The sequence below is a fragment of the Aythya marila genome, assembly GCF_965140915.1.
Source record: "Aythya marila genome assembly, chromosome: 14".
Lineage (NCBI taxonomy): Eukaryota > Metazoa > Chordata > Aves > Anseriformes > Anatidae > Aythya > Aythya marila.
The window spans coordinates 1,365,912-1,385,765 of NC_139055.1; the positions used below are offsets into that span (position 1 = coordinate 1,365,912).

Here is a 19,854-nt window from a genome sequence, read left to right on the forward strand (position 1 = left end):
TGTCGAGGTGTCACAACCCACGTCATTGTCAGAATAATTATCAGCAACCTCTTCCTGGTCGTCTTTGGCGTGTGCAGATTCTAAAGCTGCTTCAGTCCACTTTGCAGTGATCCACTGGGTACCTGTTTCTGGCACCATTTCAAAATCTCTATAACATTTTTGATCAAAAAGTTTTAAACAGTACGTTCCCTTAAGTTTCTCCTAGTGGCTACTTCACACAATGACCCCATACTTGTGAAACATGATTTTGCTTGACCAGTACTAATTTCCTATGATTTCAGCCTGTACTATGGCAATAAATGGGCTCTCACTAACACAGTACACAGCACACTCACACCCAGAGCACACTTGCACACTCAGAGCACAATTGTACACTCAGAGGCCTCTTGCACATCTCACTCTCAATCATACCACAACCTCAATCATACCACAAGAATATAATTTAGAATGATAAGCAAACAAACAAGTATTGCCTCTCATTGTGTTCCTCCTGAAGTGACTTGCAACACTTTGTTTTAAAACCTTACCCTTACACAAATACTTTCAACACAAAATACCTGGACATTTAAGAATAACACATACAATTATTAACACTCCAGTTAGTATCCCTTTTTCATTGCAAGGTAAACCCCTTATAAAAAGAATGCCAGAGAGAAGCAGCACAGCCGCCGCTGCTTCCATGGTTACGTCAGACAGGCTGCAGGGTCCTGATGTCCGTCCCTCTGCTCTGTGCCGACTCGCCACACGGTGAGGGTCGGCTGCCGTTCGATTCCGCGGAACTCCGAGTGCAGCGCTGCTCGTGGCGGTGACTGAGGGGGGGGAGGCTCCCATTGCCCCGTAGCCCCCTGAGGCAGCGTTATCGTTCTCACTGAAGGCGGCAGTGGGCAATCCACAGCTCCAGCACTTCCCGGCAATCCCAGTCGCTCTGTAGCGGTAGCAGCAACTCTCTGCTCAGCCTGATGTATAACTAAGGCGTTAGTGACTGCTCTCCAAGGCTTCAATAAATTTTTTAGCAGTCTTATTTTCATCAAACAATTTGTCCCCAAATTTACGCCACTCTGTTTGTTCAAAAACTGTATCAGGATTGATAAAACAACCCTTAGCTACCCCATATGCTAATAATCCTGGTAAATCCTTTTTGCAGTCTGTAAGCTGTGTGCTCCGCTTTTCTAAAAAGCATTTGAGCAAATCATACGCCGCTTGTCTCTCCATACCTTTATATACGTCGGTACCGTTGCAGCCTTTGCAAAGACCTCGGCGACGCTTTCCGGCGGGACCCTCTATAGGCTCATCCCGGGTGCGAGGACTCCCTTTCCGAGCTGCGGGTGTGGGGATTCCAGGTTTCTTGTCCATTCACCTTTCAGACCTCAGATGCAGGGATTCAGCAATTTATAATCCTTTTCACCTCCTGAGCTGCGTTGCAGGACCGGTCCTCGTATTCCGTCCAACCGTGGCTCGCAGGTACAATTCCAGGGTCCAGGGTTCAAGTCCCTGTTCGGGCGCCATTTGTTGCGAGGACATTTGTTGTCGACGGAAGGAAGACACAGACGCTCAATATGAGTGATCAGTGAACTTCGATTTATTGGATAGCTCAGTCGTCTTTTATCTAATTCAATATAATTAGCTCATACATATTGCAAAAGCTAAGCTCATGATTGGTTAGTACATTTCTCTATTCTATCAGCTAGTTTCCCACCAAAGTAACACAGTTAGTACTTTCCCAGCATACCAACAGATATCATGTCCTTGTACCTGAAACCTCCCTGAAACCTCCCTAAAACCTCCCAGAACTTACATTCCTTCCCAGGCCGCATTCACGTATTTTCTCAGGCTTATTTACGTACTTTCTCAGGCTCATTTGAGCTGTGTTCGATACTTTGTTAACTTGCGGCCTCCTAGCTGTGCAATGTTCACATGGCCTACTTCGCTTAACCATTCCTCCACACACAACCTACAAAGAATCATTATTAGCTGGCCTATATAGTAACCTCTGAAAACAAGAGACAAAAACCTGAGATAGCCATTCTACTGAATGAATGATCTGCCTTTTTCTTGATTGAATCCTACTAATAAAGAATGATTAATCTAATACTGAAAACATAGAGTGAATATCTACCTAGTTATCAAAAATAAACTTTATCTCATAAATTCTAAGTATCTGCAACAAATTGCTTTAATTTGAAGATAGAACTATTAGGTGAAGGCTTTGTCAATCAGGTTTTAGAAAAAAAAAAAATCATACATTTTTTCCATCATTTTTGCAGGTGAATTGTCTGTTAATTTTGTTACTTCAACAGTTAGCTGGAACTCATTTTATGTGCCACCTTAGCAGATAAAAAGGAAAAGAGCCTGCTTCAAAAATCAGAGATCTACTTAAAATAATGAAATTCTCATTTGGAGGCAGTGTTCAGCACAATTCACTGTATGGGAAATCATACTGGTGCATAGGGACATCATTCAAATGTCTTCACTAACTGACTGGAATGCTAGGGGAGAACTAGGGGAGAAGGATACTTACATGGATTAACCTGTTACCTGATTTCCTTAGGTTATCTCTAACTGCATTGTGAAAAAAAATTAGCTTCTTTAGGGAAAAAAATCAGAACTAAAATTACTAAACTCTAGTAGAAGGAAGAGGGGAAGAGGGTGGTGGGGATAGCTTCACTAGAAAAGCATTAGAATTGGCTTTTGCAAAATCTCACCCTGTGGTTTCAACATTGCTAGTACTGTGCAAAACAAATACTCCAGTGCCTTTTTTGAGTACTTGGTTTCTCAAGGAAGCTAAAGAATCCTTTTGTGAACAATTGGAAGAATTTGAAAAATTCAAGTAACATAAATGATTTGTTACTGTTCTGAAAGTGAAAAAAAAAAAGTACATGCTCACAATATGTAAAAGAAACAAATACTAAAAGATTGCCAAACATTTTGAGCAATACCACATATAGATAAAAAAAAAAATCCATTATTTGTGTGGTGGAGCAGTATTTTTGATATAGGTTGTAATATTTTGTTTTGTCTGAATATTTTTCCCAAACAGTTTGAACCTTCATTACATTGCTACCACCAGTGAGCATTTTAACTGAAATATTCCAGCTTAAGTAAAAAAGTTCAGGACAAACACTTATCCCAAACTATCAGTTCACAGCCATACTTCTTATTTTTTTCAGTTAAATATTTGTCCCATATGTTTTTTTCCATTTTATTTTATTTTATTTTATTTTATTGCCATTATAATGACAAAGATTATCTATAGAGTATAGTTTGCACAACAGCTTGCACAGTGCTCTCTTACTAGTACGTAAGTGGATTTCATGGTAATGTAAAAATATCATGTTGTTGTGCAACAAAGCATGCCGACCTTCAACTCTTGTTGTGTTTGCACTGAGCAATGAGGCTCTTTAAAGGAGTGGCTTTTCTCTAATTCCTGACAAAACCTGCTGAAGTTACCAAAATGCCATGCCCTATGAGAGGCATTCAATTTGACAATCTAATTTTCAGGTCAACTGGTAAGTTTCTCTAACCTTCCTTGAATTGTAATGACCTTCCATGACAACCATCCTGTAAGGATTGCCATAAACTAATCCTAGTTTGGGCTTGCATAATTGGATGTTCATTCAAAAAAGGGAGAGTGTGCTTTGCACATAGATGATATTTGAAAAAAAAGAAAAGGTGTGTATATACATAAAACAAATTCAGTTTTGAACAGCACTATGATGAATGGAGGGTAGAAAAGGTCCAGGGCAATTGAACAAAAACGTATTGGTTGTCATGGTGAATAAAGTCCTATAGTAAGCAAAACATACTTCATTTTATTTAAACTTTTATTCAGAAAACAATGATTTTTTTTTTCTTTTGGAAAAAGAAAAACAGACCATAAAAAATAATTTTGTTGACAAGAATACATATGGTGTAACATAAATATCTTCTACCTTAAGGTAGAATATTTATCACAGCATTAAAATAAACTTAGGTAGAATGCCACCAATAGAGACTGCTGGCTCAGTACGTTAACTACAGTTAAATACAGCATGAGAGTCTTCTATATCCTAGGTATCAACTATTAAGCCTGAAGCCATAATATTGTGCCATTCAAGTTGTTAGCAAAGAGCATCAAGCAAACCGTTTGTCTGACAGGTCTTTTGAAACAACACTATTAAATGTGAATACCATATTCAATGTTCTGAACTGTATATTATTTTACAGAGGATAATTTCATAAGTGCAACTACATGATGCAGCACAACTGCATTCCATATGCCCATAGGAGAGCTAAAGCAGTTTCCACACACTCTTAGTCCTGCGCTAAGATAATTCTTGCTGCAATTCCTCGCTCAACTTTACTTTTTAGTTCAAAGTGTCCAACAATAAAAATATTTATCTTCGACAATCCTAGAAGCCAAACCAATTTTTAAAGCACTACAAGAGTATCTTATTCTCTGCACCATTTTGTACTTTAGCTTCGTGCCTTTGTAGTCAAGAATACCTGTTGCACAAATGCCTCACTTTCTTGCAGCTGCCACTTCCCAGACAGGAGCATATCAGACACAGTGAATGGCCACATATAGAATACTTAACTAAATCTTTATGCAAGTAACATGCGTTGCATGAAGTCATTAATTCCCAGTATATGACAGCCATAAGCTTGCTGTTATTTTATACTGCAGCCAGGAATTGACTGTGCAGAACATTAATTTATTCGAGTTCACATTCAGATAGTTACCATAACTATGGACGATGTTCCAGTTCCTGGTGAAAAGCAATGCCTTGCAGGGGAGTGGATAACAGGCTGTGTTTTAATCCAAGTTTTGGGAGCAGAGTAGGAAATACAAATAAATGACTTAAACCAAAGACATCTGGAAGGAAAGTTCTGAACCACCATGCCTGGTTATCTGGCAGTGCTAGTTTTCAGTCATGTTGTATGAGCACACCAAATTACTTACTTTTACTTTGGAAGAAACTTATGAAAATGTCTGTCTGTATGCAGTTATGGCAGAACTTTCAAAGAAAAGTCCTTATTTTTACCCTCCTTTGATCTGAGTTAGTTCTCTTTCACACTGCTAATTAATTGTAAGCTTTTACTTTTTCCTCTGGTCTTATTCACTTTAGATTAGATTTAAAAAAGACTTGCAAAAGTGCTGTGCAATACTAGTGGTGAGCACGTATTGTAAAAACAGACCAGTAACAGGAGATGCACATGTGCTCTGCCAGTGAAATGCACATGTGCTCTGCCACTGTAATGCAGCAACAGGAACTTCATTGGTTGAAGACCAATGACGGTAAAGCCAATGACAGTAGAGCCAAAAATACAAAGAGTGAACAGCAGTCAGATATTCAGCCAGAAAGGAGGATGTAACAAACACTGCTGGAGACATTTTTTATGCTGAGGGGATCATGAAGGCAATCATGGTACAAACAAGAAATAGAAACTACTGCTAAATCCAAGAGCAACACTAAGAGTGAATAGTGTTTCTCCCTCTAAGTTTTGCAAATCCAGATATTAGACTTGAACATCTTTCAAATAAATTAAAATACTTTTTCTCTTTCTTTGTCACTTTAAGGGGTGTAGCCAATTAACTGTTATGGGTCCGGTCGGATTCAGGGTACTGAACTATCACAACCACAGATTCACCAATATTGCATTAACCGATATGGGTCTGGTTGGATTCAGAGCACTGAACTACCATGGTCACGGATTCACCAATAATGTATAACCACCCTTATTCTAGTCGCGTTTAATGAGAATTGTCATGACTAGGAACAATGCAATCAAGTGCAATTTATTACAGCAACAGGTACACAGGTTCTTTAGATTGCCGGTGATAGCTACTGTCTGCAAAAGCAAGCTAGCATGCATGAAATACACAGGTGACAGAGGTATGCAGCCTGGCAATTAACGTGTTAAGAGGCACAAAGACTCAAGAGAGATTTATAACCAAGTGTTCAAATCTCACCCAAAGGTGTCCCAATATGTGTGTGGGGGGAGAGAGGCTCATCCCGTTGACTGATCCTAGGAGTCAGGATGTCCTCAGGATAGTATCTCTCCTGACAGTGGTATGTCCCCTGACATCCCCTCTCTCTTAGGCCAATTTATATTATTTTCTATCTTTTAGGTGGAGCTTGAGTGGCTCTAGTCAAGCATATCTTAGTTATGATTGGTGTAAAGTTTTCCCGTCTCCGTTTAAAGTAATAGGTTCCGAGAAATTCAGAGCACGTGCTCAGTGAGGGGTGGTCACAACTTGAAGGTGGGTAGCTTTTGGGATGGAGGTGTGTTTTGGTATTATAATGAGCAGAAGTACACTAGAGTACAGCATTTGTCAAAACATGACAGGTCGTTGGCTCAGGGTAACAAAAAGTGCAGCTTATCGATCTTGGTGTGCACAAGAACAATCGAGTCCCCACCTGGTCACAGAGCCTAGCCGTGGTGTCTCCACTCCACTCCACGCTCTGTACTATTCCTTAGAGTCAGCACAGCAGGTTCCCCCAGCTCGATAGCATCTAAGGTTGAAAAGCCTACTGTTATATATGGAGTGGTAATTTGTGTCGAGAAAATGGTTGATATTAATAAAGAAGAGGGAGATGTGGGAGTGTGGCCATGGGGGTTGGAAAGCCCCGTGGTTGAGATAACATTAGACTCTTAACGACGAGGCCATCGGGAATATAAAAGAGTTTAGAGGGAACAAAGAAGGGTGATGCAGGAGACTCCATGCAGTCTCAGGGTTTCTTGTTCTGCAGCTGGTCTCTTGTTCTCCAGCTGTTAAGGCATGGATGTTTCTGGTCGTTTGCTGTTGTTGTTACATTCAAAGTTGTTTGACCAATGAAAAGTCGTTTTGAAAAGAACTGCTGTGGAGAGAAGGGTATAAGAGGGGAGCCTGCCCTCAAGGTAAAAAAAAGGCGGCAAGATGAAGTTACATCAATAAAGAAGCAGGAAAAAGAAGTGAAGAGGAACAGGTTGGGAGAATGGAGACCAGGACGGGAACAGGCACTTTGATTGCCTCATGAAGATAGGTTCGGCCAAACTCAGCAAACTGCTCAGAGAAGCTCGTACAGAAAGTCACTGGAAATAGGCGCACTGGAGCTGGAGAGAAGCTCGAGCTGAGAGAAGCGGACCCGTGCACACAACTGCCTCTCGCTGGTCAGCAGTTGCGCATTATGGGGAATCATACGTCCTTAGGAACAAAGACTGTCCTGCTAACCTTACAGCTTATTCTCCTTATTAACAATCGGACAGTTTATGAGCCTGAAATATGGGACCAAACTGAGGTCAAGGTGTGGGACTCTGCAACTAGAAATGACAAGGTCGCAGTGGGATTGCTCGGCACCTGGTGAGCATTCTCTGAGGCCTTAAAGAGCCATGTGGAGCCACAATCAGAAACGTGTGGTTTACCAGACAGTGAGGGAGCTGCGGGCTCCTTTACTGATCCGACTGCTACTCCATGGGCCCCTCTGCTGCTGCAGCCATCGAAGTCTTTTCCTGCTGTTCCCCCTGTTGACCTGAATGTGCCCTTCAACCGAGGCACATTGGCCTTGAAAAGGAAATGGATATGCTTTTCTTCGATCTGGGAAGAGCGGGATAATAGAAAATGGAGACTTGTCTGTAATCAAGAAAAGGAATGCAAAAATTGAGACTGTTAAGTCATGGAACTTAAAGGATTGTTTGTTACCTTTCCTGATTGTACATATGTATAGGCATACTCTGGTTTAGTATGTAAAGCAATGTTCTGTATATTTAGAAAGTTTGATGTTTGTGTGTGCGTGTTGGCAGTGCATAGACTCCCCGCGCACCCAGCACTGTTTACTTGCCTTTTATACCTTTTATAGCTTTTATACCTTTTAGAAATATTTGTTTTATAAATATTACAAAATTCAGATTGACTTGAGACCTCATTTATAACACTAGGGAACACTCAGGTAATGCAGCTACGCCCTACCCTGAAAGCCTCTTCAATGACGTACATTTTCTTTAAAATGTGAATGTTAGTTTTATTTTCCTAGTTACTTTAGGCCATTTTACCACATTCTTTTAAGGAAGAAGACTCTCTGGCTGCCTCTTTCCTTTAAAAAGAAAGGGCCACCCCAAACTGCCTGGGAAACATATTTCACAGAATCACAGAATCGCAGAATTTCTAGGTTGGAAGAGACCTCAAGATCATCAAGTCCAACCTCTGACCTAACGCTAACAGTCCCCAATAAACCATATCACTAAGCTCTACATCTAAACGTCTTTTGAAGACTTCCAGGGATGGTGACTCCACCACTTCCCTGGGCAGCATGTTCCAATGCCTCACAACCCTTTCGGTAAAGAAGTTCTTCCTAACATCTAACCTAAAACTCCCCTGGCGCAACTTAAGCCCATTCCCCCTCGTCCTGTCACCAGGCACGTGGGAGAACAGACCAACCCCCACCTCGCTACAGCCTCCCTTGAGGTACCTATAGAGAGCGATAAGGTCGCCCCTGAGCCTCCTCTTCTCCAGGCTGAACAAGCCCAGCTCCCTCAGCCGCTCCTCGTAGGACTTGTTCTCCAGGCCCCTCACCAGCTACGTCGCCCTTCTCTGCACCCACTCAAGCACCTTGATGTCCTTCTTGTAGCGAGGGGCCCAAAACTGAACACAGTACTCGAGGTGCGGCCTCACCAGAGCTGAGTACAGGGGGACGATCACCTCCCTAGCCCTGCTGGTCACACTGTTTCTGATACAAGCCAGGATGCCGTTGGCCTTCTTGGCCACCTGAGCACACTGCTGGCTCATATTCAGCTGACTATCCACCATCACTCCCAGGTCCTTCTCTGCCTGGCAGCTCTCCAACCATTCCTCTCCCAGCCTGTAGCTCTGCTTGGGGTTATTGCGACCCAGGTGCAGGACCCGGCACTTGGCCTTGTTGAACTTCATGCAGTTGACCTCAGCCCATCAGTGCAGCCTATCCAGATCCTCCTGCAGAGCTTTCCTATCCTCGAGCAGATCGACACACGCACCTATCTTGGTGTCATCTGCGAACTTACTGAGGGTGCACTCGATGCCCTCGTCCAGATCATCGATGAAGATATTAAAGAGGACCGGCCCCAGTACTGAGCCCTGGGGGACGCCACTAGTGACTGGCCTCCAACTGGACTTGGCTCCATTCACCACGACTCTTTGGGCCCGGCTATCCAGCCAGTTTCTAACCCAACGAAGCGTGCGCCAGTCCAAGCCAAGAGCAGCCAGTTTCTTGAGGAGAATGCTGTGGGAGACGGTGTCAAAAGCCTTGCTGAAGTCAAGGTAGACCACATCCACAGTCTTTCCCTCGTCCACCCAGCGCGTCACTTTGTCATAGAAGGAGATCAGGTTCGTCAAGCAGGACCTGCCTTTCATAAACCCATGCTGACTGGGCCTGATCACCTGCTTGCCCTGCAAGTGCTGTGTGATGACTCATTACGAGTGATTTCATTATATTTAATGAAATATATTCTGGGCATGAAAGGGAATGAAAAAAATTTATACAGTATTTTCTCAGCCCCCCCCCCCCCCACTTTTTTTTTTTTATTTTAAACATACTGACATTTTAAAGTAGGCTAGGAGCTAAAATAAAAACAAAACCAAAAACCACATGAAGCAAGCAGTTGATTAGATTTGCTTGATTGCTTGAATGGTTGAAGAATTAAGGTAGATTCCAGCCTATCATTTCATGTCATCCCACTGGCTTGTGAACCACTGAGAGTAGAGAAAGAGAGATCTAATTTAATAATAACAGATTTGACACAGAGACACATGGGATGTAAGAGGCAAGATGACATTTTCATGGTGGCTTCTGATCTTAATATCTTTCAAAACAAGCTGCTGAACAAAGAGCACTATCTACTTCTTTCTCTGAGTTGCACTATAGTAGCTCACCAGATTCTCAGATATCCTCCTCACACCTGTGTATAACATCCCTAACTCTGTACAAAAAAAATCAGAGTTTGGAAACCAACACCATAACTTAGGGCCTGCCTAATGAATGGTTAAAGTACTCTTCTGCTGCTACCTTAATTTCATTTTGTGGAAAAAGTGAAATTATCAGATTTATTCTCAATATTGGAACACATATCAGTATATTTGCATGTTATTAATTTAAGAACTATTTTAAGCAATATAAAGCAGTGTAAGAGTGAATGAAAACCTTTAAGGTGGTATAGAAATGGTAGAATTTATCCAATGCTGGACCTGCTAAGATCCCCAGGCTTGGTTTGGATTTGCTCCTTTTTAAAAATCACAGCTATTTTTTTCCCTATTCCAGTTAAGTGCCAAAAACAAAACAAAACAAACATCATCAACAACAAAAAAGGTATTTGCTTCCAGGTAAAAAGTTTAAAAAAAAAAAAAAAAAAAAAACTTTTTTTTGCAGGGCAAAGTTTTGACTCTCCCATCCTCAGAAAATTGGTTTCTAATTTCTGTTTAAAAAAATGAGAAAGAAAAACAAGCGACATAGAAAACACTATTTGTGTCATTAAATATTTAAAATTCAGTCTTTTTTTTTTTTTTTTAATAATCTACTGTCAATTATGACTTGGTGGAAAACATGCACATGCATCTTGACCAAAGTGCTATCCTTTTTAGCAATCTGCACTTTAGTCAAAGGGTCAGCTCTCCTGAATGAAGGCTGTGTCTGAGAAGTGATCATCTTCATAATCCTATAATCCTATAGACAAATGAGAAGCCATCACTTAGCAGGTGACAAGCAAAGCTTATTGAAACACAGCAGGCTTTGGCCACCACCAGTCATAGATTATGTATACATAAAAATATACATGAAAATACAGTACTGAGAAGGACAAAGCTACTGAATAACCTTGACAACAAGTGCATATATTAATACCCACATCTCAGAGCACTTTTCAGTGATTAGCTTCGTTTTTCAGAGCAGTGCAGATTAACCTAACCTAAACTTTAGCTTCTATTGAGGAGAATGTCTTTTTACTTTTACAAGTAGAATTCTATGCTCCATAAAATAAATAAATAAATAAATAAATAAATAAAATCATGTATATATACAGTACATTTAAAGCACATAAATTGGAAAAGATAATTGACTTCTGTCATGTGTTTTCTTGGGCCTTCAGGTGACTAATCCAAATTGTATGTTGCTAAAAGATTAGGTAACTAAGAATTCCTAAGAATTCCCCACTACAGCTTCTCTTGCTGTTCTGGTAAATTCTGCAAACAACTGTGTTTTCTTCACCAGAAATACACCATTATTCTAGTCGTGGGATAACTTACAGCTTCTGCCAACTGTAAACTCATTGAGGTACCTGTTAGAGATGATTGAAAAACATTTTGAAGAACTGACGCCATACAAAAGAATTCAGGGAGACAGCACAAACAAGCTAGTCTGATGAATTGAAGTGTTACCTGTGGAAAAAGATGTGCAGAAAAGAACATGAGTCCAGGTTTAGTTGGTCACTCAGGCTCTGAAAAACCCATATGCTCAAAGCAAAGCAAGGCAACCTCCAAAGAAAAGAATTACAAAACAAATGAAAACTTTTAAGTATTAATCTGAATTAACACCATCTTTCTGGTTACTGATAAGCTCGAGAACATGTCTTATATGTGAGCTAAAGACTTTAAAGCACATTACAAATTAGGGTTGGGATTTGCTCATCCTGAACCCATTTGGAAAGACTGTTTCCAGTTTTCTACAACATATATTCTCTTTGGTTTTATCTGTTCACATTTCATTTTTGAAAACACATACAGTTTAAGTCTTGAGGCATTCTTTTCATGCTCAAGGACAAAGAGAATGAAATTTTATTCTTAGAGAAATGTACAGCCACGCCAGTTGAAGTGTACTAGCCCTCATGCATCCAGCCCATGGTCTAGGGCAAAAATGCCTTCAAAGGAAACTGCGTGCATTTGCCAAACAGAAACAGCTAATGCCAGGAATTAGAGATGGAAATTCAAAGCTATAGATCTTCATCCAAAAGTAAGTAGGAAAACCAAATGTTGTCTTAGTTAAATGATTCCACCAAGAATGTGTGCAAGTGTTAAACTTCAATAAAATTAAGTTATTCAGAATAGGATACGCAGTACTTTTATCAAGTATGGATTTTAAGGGTTGGATTTCAAAAGTATTGTGAAGGAATGTAATAGCCACAGTAGGATAAAGGCTTGAGATTTTACAATAATATAACATCACTGTTAGATTAATCCATTGATAAAGCTCTTTTTACAAGAGGTTTCTGACTCAAGATCTTACTTTTCATCTTTCTGTATCTCTCTGATGCACAAAAACTGGCTTGTTAGCTTGTTAATAAAGACAGCAAATAAATACCCAGGACTACATAGTAGTCCACAACATACTAGAGGCTTGCACTTGTCCTACCAAATGCTGAACTCAGGCTCAGCTCAAAGGGTGCACACCAAGCCTTGCTATAGGACGCTCAGCTGGCCTAAGAGTCTGAGAAAATGCTGATCAACTGCACCTATTAGGCAAGACCACATTATCGAAAAGAGGGGAGGAAATGGTAGAATTTTATATATATATATATATATATACACACATATATATATATACATACATATGTATATATGTATATATATACATACATATATATATATATATTATTTTTTTTTTTTTGAAGAGGGCTTACATTTAAGGCTTGGTCTAAAGGAGATCAATTTTGATATTCAATATTCAGCTTTCGTTTGGATCATTGCAATAACACAACAGGACGTATGTATTTTTAAACTATTATCTGAAAACAAAACAGTTCAAAGAGACCACAGTCCGCATAAGTGTGGACCATAGCTCTCATTGAAACATACATAGGAATAGTACTTAAAAACTTCGCAAATAATAAACATTGTTCTAATAAGTTAAAATGGAGGAAAGAGACTTTCTTCAGCAATAAAGACAACAAGAAGGACCTCTATAGACTATAATCAAGGCCTACAAGATAGTACACAATTAATAAAAAAAAGGAAAACATAACCAGAACAAGCCATTTCCCACAGGTTATGCATCTGCTAAAGAAGATATTTATCCTTTGCACCACTGCCACAAAATACGGTTCAGTTATTAAAATACATACAAAAACAAATCACCCAGGTATTTCTGATACAAACATATTGTTAAAATGGTAACCAAAAGCCCAGTAAGTTAAGATCTAGAGGTTGCAGTTAGCAAACAGTACAAATAAAAGCGTACAATAATGGGGCCTGCCTTTCTCTGTATTCCACCGAGTATTCCATTGAGCAAAGTGAACAAAATGCTCAGCTTGTTGCATATTTAAGAAGTGGGGAAATATAGTAAGTGCACAGAACTTAGGAACCTACTTCCCTCCTGCATCCACCCCTCACTTGCAGCTTGAGCAAAACATTTAAGCTAGTCTATGAATTATTTTCCTAACCAAAACAAAAGAGATCTTCCCTAGAACAAGATAACCTGAACAACTCTATCTGAACATTTACAAGCAGTTTGCACCAACCATTTGCCGAGGACGATCGGCTCCGGGGCAGACGGGTTCTGCAGCGGAGCGGGGGATCGGGCCAGGCAGGGCTAATTTTTTCCGGCATCGAGCCTACTTGAGGGAGCCGCCAGGACCCGGCAGCCCTCGTGAGGGAGGCTGACGAGGCGAAGGCGGAGCCAGCAGCGCCCCCTCCCCAGCCGTTCAAAAGCAGCCCTAGGGAGCGCGAGCGACCAGGGCGGGCAAACAGGGCGGGCAAACAGGGCGTGGCGCGTCAGAAGGGAGTGGCGCGGCAGTTCGCGGAGGCAGGGCGCGCAGGCAGGGCAGAGCGCTCCCCCGACACACAAACAACACCTCGTTAACAACAGCCGTAACTAGGCGATAATGGTCGCCACCAGGCACGGCGCGCTCTCCAGAAAGTCGGTACACACGCAGACCGACTACCCGTTAAAAAATGCAGCAGTTCAGGTCACCGGATGCAGGGAGTGTCTGAGCCTGTTGCTGCCATCGGCGGGAGGCAGAGAAACTGCGTGTGTGAGGTGCGAGCAGGTGGATGACCTGGTCCGCATGGTGGCAGAGCTCAAGGAGGAGGTGGAGAGGTTGAGGGCCATCAGGGAGTGTGAGCGGGAGATAGACTTCTGGAGTAACTCCCTGCAGGGCCTCAAGGGGAGGTGCCGAGGTGAGACTCCTCAAATGGGGGTGGACCCCCTGCCCTGTAGCCGTCGGGCAGAGGGAGGGGATCTGGGAGCTGAGGAGGAATGGAAACAGGTCCCTGCTCGACATCGCAGGCGATGCTCTCCCCTTCCGGCCCCACCTTCCCAGGTGCCCTTACGCAACAGGTTTGAGGCCCTAGAGATTGAGAGGCCGGTGTGTGAGGAAGAGGTAGCAAATGTTCCCAGGAGGATGCCTGGGGCGAGGAGGTCAACTCCGCGCCTCAGGACTGCCTCCACCAAGAAAGACAGGAGGGTTATTGTTGTTGGTGACTCGATTCTTAGGGGAACAGAGGGCCCTATTTGTCGGCCTGACCCTACCCGTAGGGAAGTCTGCTGTCTCCCTGGGGCCAGGGTCAGGGACGTTGCCAGGAAGTTTCCTAACCTGGTACGCCCCTCTGACTATTACCCCCTTTTGATAGTCCAGGCGGGCAGTGATAACATCGAAGAGAGAAGCCTCAAGGCTATCAAAAGGGACTTTAGGGGACTGGGTCGGTTAGTGGATGGAGCGGGAGTGCAGGTGGTGTTTTCGTCCATCCCTACGGTGGCAGGGAGGGGTTCAGAGAGGACACGGAAAGCCCACCTGTTAAACACGTGGCTCCGGGACTGGTGCCAACGCAGAAATCTTGGGTTTTTTGATCATGGGGCACTTTACTCAGCACCTGGCCTGATGGCCGCAGACGGGTCCCTATCTTTTAGGGGAAAAAGGATCCTGGGCCAGGAGCTGGCAGGGCTCATTGAGAGGGCTTTAAACTAGGTAGGAAGGGGGATGGGGCTGAGGCTAGGATTGTTGGGGCTGTGCCAGGGGGAACAATGGCAAGGCCGGAGGATAAGGCAATGGCCCAGCTGAAGTGCATCTACACCAATGCACGCAGCATGGGTAACAAACAGGAGGAGCTGGAAGCCATCGTGCGGCAGGCAGGCTATGACTTGGTTGCCATCACGGAGACGTGGTGGGACCAGTCTCATGACTGGAGTGCTGCAATGCCTGGCTATAAGCTCTACAGAAGGGACAGGCAGCATAGAAGGGGTGGTGGTGTGGCTCTCTATATTAGAGAGTCTTTCGAGGTTGTAGAACTCGAGGCTGGAAATGACAAGGTCGAGTCCCTTTGGGTTAGGATCGGCAGGGACAACAAGGCTAGTGTCCTGGTCGGGGTCTGCTATAGACCGCCGAACCAGGATGAGGAGACGGATGAGGAATTCTACAGGCAGCTGACAGAGGTTGCAAAATCATCAGCTCTTGTACTCGTGGGGGACTTCAACTTCCCTGACATATCCTGGAAGCACAACACAGCCCTGAGAAAGCAGTCTAGGAGGTTTCTGGAGAGCGTGGAAGATAGCTTCCTGACGCAGCTGGTTAGTGAGCCTACCAGGGGTGGTGCCCCGCTAGACCTTCTCTTCACAAACAGAGAAGGACTGGTGGAGGACGTGATCGTCGGGAGCTGTCTTGGGCAGAGTGACCACGCAATGGTGGAGTTCACTATTCTTGGCGAGGCCAGGAAGGGGACCAGTAAAACCGCTGTATTGGACTTTCGGAGGGCTGACTTTGAGCTGCTCAGGACACTGGTTGGTGGAGTCCCTTGGGAGGCGGTTCTGAAGGGCAGAGGGGTCCAGGAAGGCTGGGCGCTCTTCAAGAGGGAAGTCTTAATGGCGCAGGAACGGTCTGTCCCCACGTGCCCAAAGACGAGCTGGCGGGGAAGAAGACCGGCCTGGCTCAACAGAGAATTGTGGCTTGATCTTAGGAGGAAAAGGAGGGTTTATAATCTTTGGAAAAGTGGGCAGGCCACTAAGGAGGACTTTAAAGAAGTAGCGAGGCTGTGCAGGGACAAAATTAGGAAGGCCAAAGCTCATCTGGAGCTCAATCTGGCTACTGCCGTTAAAGATAACAAAAAACGTTTCTATAAATACATCAACACAAAAAGGAGGACTAAGGAGAATCTCCATCCTTTACTGGATGCGGGGGGAAGCTTAGTTACAAGAGATGAGGAAAAGGCGGAGGTGCTCAATGCCTTCTTCGCCTCAGTCTTTAGCGGCAATACCGGTTGTTCTCTGGATACTCAGTACCCTGAGCTGGTGGAAGGGGATGGGGAGCAGGATGTGGCCCTCATTATCCATGAAGAACTGGTTGGTGACCTGCTACGGCACTTAGATGTGCACAAGTCGATGGGGCCGGATGGGATCCACCCAAGGGTACTGAGGGAACTGGCAGAGGAGCTGGCCAAGCCACTGTCCATCATTTATCAGCAGTCCTGGCTATCGGGGGAGGTCCCAATCGACTGGCGGCTAGCAAATGTGACGCCCATCTACAAGAAGGGCCGGAGGGCAGACCCGGGAAACTACAGGCCTGTCAGTTTGACCTCAGTGCCAGGAAAGCTCATGGAGCAGATCCTCCTGAGAGTCATCATGCAGCACTTGCAGGGGAAGCAGGCGATCAGGCCCAGTCAGCATGCGTTTATGAAAGGCAGGTCATGCCTGACGAACCTGATCTCCTTCTATGACAGAGTGACGCGCTGGGTGGATGAGGGAAAGGCTGTGGATGTGGTCTACCTTGACTTCAGCAAGGCTTTTGACACCGTCTCCCACAGCATTCTCCTCAAGAAACTGGCTGCTCTTGGCTTGGACTGGCGCACGCTTCGTTGGGTTAGAAACTGGCTGGATAGCCGGGCCCAAAGAGTTGTGGTGAACGGAGCCAAGTCCAGTTGGAGGCCAGTCACTAGTGGCGTCCCCCAGGGCTCGGTGCTGGGGCCGGTCCTCTTTAATATCTTCATCGATGATCTGGACGAGGGCATCGAGTGCACCCTCAGTAAGTTCGCAGATGACACCAAGTTAGGTGCGTGCGTCGATCTGCTTGAGGGTAGGAAAGCTCTGCAGGAGGATCTGGATAGGCTGCACCGATGGGCTGAGGCCAACTGCATGAAGTTCAACAAGGCCAAGTGCCGGGTCCTGCACCTGGGTCGCAATAACCCCAAGCAGAGCTACAGGCTGGGAGAGGAATGGTTGGAGAGCTGCCAGGCAGAGAAGGACCTGGCAGTGATGGTGGATAGTCAGCTGAATATGAGCCAGCAGTGTGCTCAGGTGGCCAAGAAGGCCAACGGCATCCTGGCTTGTATCAGGAACAGCGTGACCAGCAGGGCTAGGGAGGTGATCGTCCCCCTGCACTCAGCTCTGGTGAGGCCGCACCTCGAGTACTGTGTTCAGTTTTGGGCCCCTCGCTACAAGAAGGACATCGAGGTGCTTGAGTGGGTGCAGAGAAGGGCGACGAAGCTGGTGAGGGGCCTGGAGAACAAGTCCTACGAGGAGCGGCTGAGGGAGTTGGGCTTGTTCAGCCTGGAGAAGAGGAGGCTCAGGGGCGACCTTATCGCTCTCTATAGGTACCTCAAGGGAGGCTGTAGCGAGGTGGGGGTTGGCCTGTTCTCCCATGTGCCTGGTGACAGGACGAGGGGGAATGGGCTTAAGTTGAGCCAGGGGAGTTTTAGGTTAGATGTTAGGAAGAACTTCTTCACTGAAAGGGTTGTGAGGCACTGGAACAGGCTGCCCAGGGAAGTGGTGGAGTCACCATCCCTGGAGGTCTTTAAAAGACGTTTAGATGTAAAGCTTAGGGAAATGGTTTATTGGGGACTGTTAGCGTTAGGTCAGAGGTTGGACTCGATGACCTTGAGTTCTCTTCCAACCTAGAAAATTCTGTGATTCGGTGAACCTACAGTTCAGGGTAATCAAGATGCTCTAATCATTGCACCATGAACAGAAGCCGGGGGGGGGGGGGGGGGGGCGGGAAAAAGTAGCTTTTGACAGCCTGTGTCAAAATTTCTCAGAAAACATTGCCTGAGTCTTCTTATCTCTCCAGCAGATCATGTACCTTCTATAAAGACAAAATTCAGACTACATATAGCTCCTGTTAAGCTGGACTTCTGCCCCATAATATTAATCTTTCTGGTTGTTTGGTTGGTTTTGGTCTTTACCAAGTACAGCTTTCTCTCTAAAATACACCATCTTCATATTTTTCCTTCTCTCCTACTTCTCATGAATGTTCTAAACTAAGGGCTATGTTGCTTTTTAAGAGCCCAGGACCCTCCCATTTCTTACTCTGGAAAAATTAATGGTTAGCATGAGCCACCTGCTTGAATTGTCCACTCTCGTTTCCTGTGTCAGGTGTGTGAAACCCAAAGCAAAGAGCTTAAGGCATGGAAATAACCATGGTTATTCCAATATTCATATCCACTTCCGTAATAAAACACGTGACTCATAAGGTAGGAAGGAAAAGATCATCTTTTTAGTTTTCTGTATGAATCAAAAGATGTCAATGTCAATATAAAGACAATTTGATTGAGATCTTGAAATTTGGTTGATTATTTGTCTATCACTTCAATTAAAAGCATTCTAGATACATACATACATTTTACTACATTTTGCCAATATCAGACAGTGCAAAATCTATCCTGTTTTTGTTATGTGTATTACAAACTCCAAACAACTTGCAATGAACAGTCTTTTACTTGCTTTTTAAACTTGGAATTCTTTTAAGTGTTTCAAATTTAATTTTATTATTATTATTATTTTTTGACAATAAACTCAATGAGTTCAGTTGTTCGATCTGCAATTGTGCATTTATATCACTGGATTTCAACTGAAATCAACATTAAACTCAATAAAACAATGAATACATATATGAAGAACAAAAGTAATTTAAAATCACTGAGTGTGAAAATAGAATAATTAATTCCCTGCTAAGAAAAATAGAGGTATTCTACAAAATACAGTGTACAAAACAAAAAATGAAATGTTTCACAAAATAACTATTGTACAAATGCAGAGTGAATATCAAGTTAAAGAACTCCATGGAACTGTGAGTATTATTTGGCTCCATCATATTTCATCATCAAGAACAAAAGCAAAGAAAAAAAAAAAAAGCCCAGCATCTTTTTGAGATGCTTTTTGCCTAATCAAACAATGAGAAGTCTTCTTTTTCCTCTTTATAGAGAAAAGACTGACCTAGTCTGGCAACAATTAGGCTGACATAAGTGAAAATTATGTCCTTATTTAGAGCCAAATAAGTAATTAATTGAATTGGATCCACATTGCCTATTGTACCTCATTCATTCTGAGTGGAAGAGTGCACTCAGTCATTAATTTGGATAGCTATTTATATACTACCATATACTTAAAAATGTAATGTATTCAATACACCATCCTCTGAGCCAGGCAGCTACTTTGTGTTTAGCTCAAAGCAGGCTATCATCATTTGGAAATACTGTAGCTAACATTCCCCAAAGCACTTGGCATGTCTCAGTGGAACCAAATTTTCAATAGACATAAGTCTGCTGTGAGAGAGGGAATACTGTAAAGCTGCTCATACACACAGTCCAGCTGGGAGATACTGTATCTAAATTCATACTCCACATTTGGTATCTAAATGGAAACTCATTTACTTTGAAAAGTTGGTCCCAAAGGGGAAATAAAGATGCTAAAACAAAACCGAGAGCTGCCTTGAATATCTGCTCTAACCTTTTATTTTCAAAGAGCTTTGACTCTCTTTTAAAAAATGTTTTTTAAAAAAAAAGAAAATAAAAGACACTGAACCAAACCGTGTTTTCAGTTTTGGCATGTTAGAGATTGGTGGTTGTTACAACAATCATTTAAGAGCTAAGTCTTTTACCAGAGTCCCCTGACTCCATGAAATACTTGGAGATTGTAGTTTGGCAAATTATCTTTTGGTGACATTGCCTCACTCACA

The 19,854-nt window shown here is 43.2% G+C and overlaps 1 long non-coding RNA gene across 2 annotated transcripts in view; it reads right to left on the minus strand.

The window, feature by feature from the left end:
- Positions 1–13,555, minus strand: part of LOC309883602 — a 93,012-nt gene extending 79,457 nt beyond the window's left edge. Inside the window, exons 1-3 of one of the 2 annotated variants that reach the window (XR_014318486.1) lie at positions 13,435–13,555; positions 11,260–11,359; positions 1,427–1,491 (exon numbers count right to left, since the gene is read on the minus strand). This is a non-coding gene — a long non-coding RNA (uncharacterized lncRNA). Of the gene's footprint in view, positions 1–1,426; positions 1,492–11,259; positions 11,360–13,434 lie in introns of those variants that run through there. The other variant, XR_014318485.1, reaches the window with a different exon arrangement.
- Between the last annotated feature and the right edge of the window lie 6,299 nt (positions 13,556–19,854).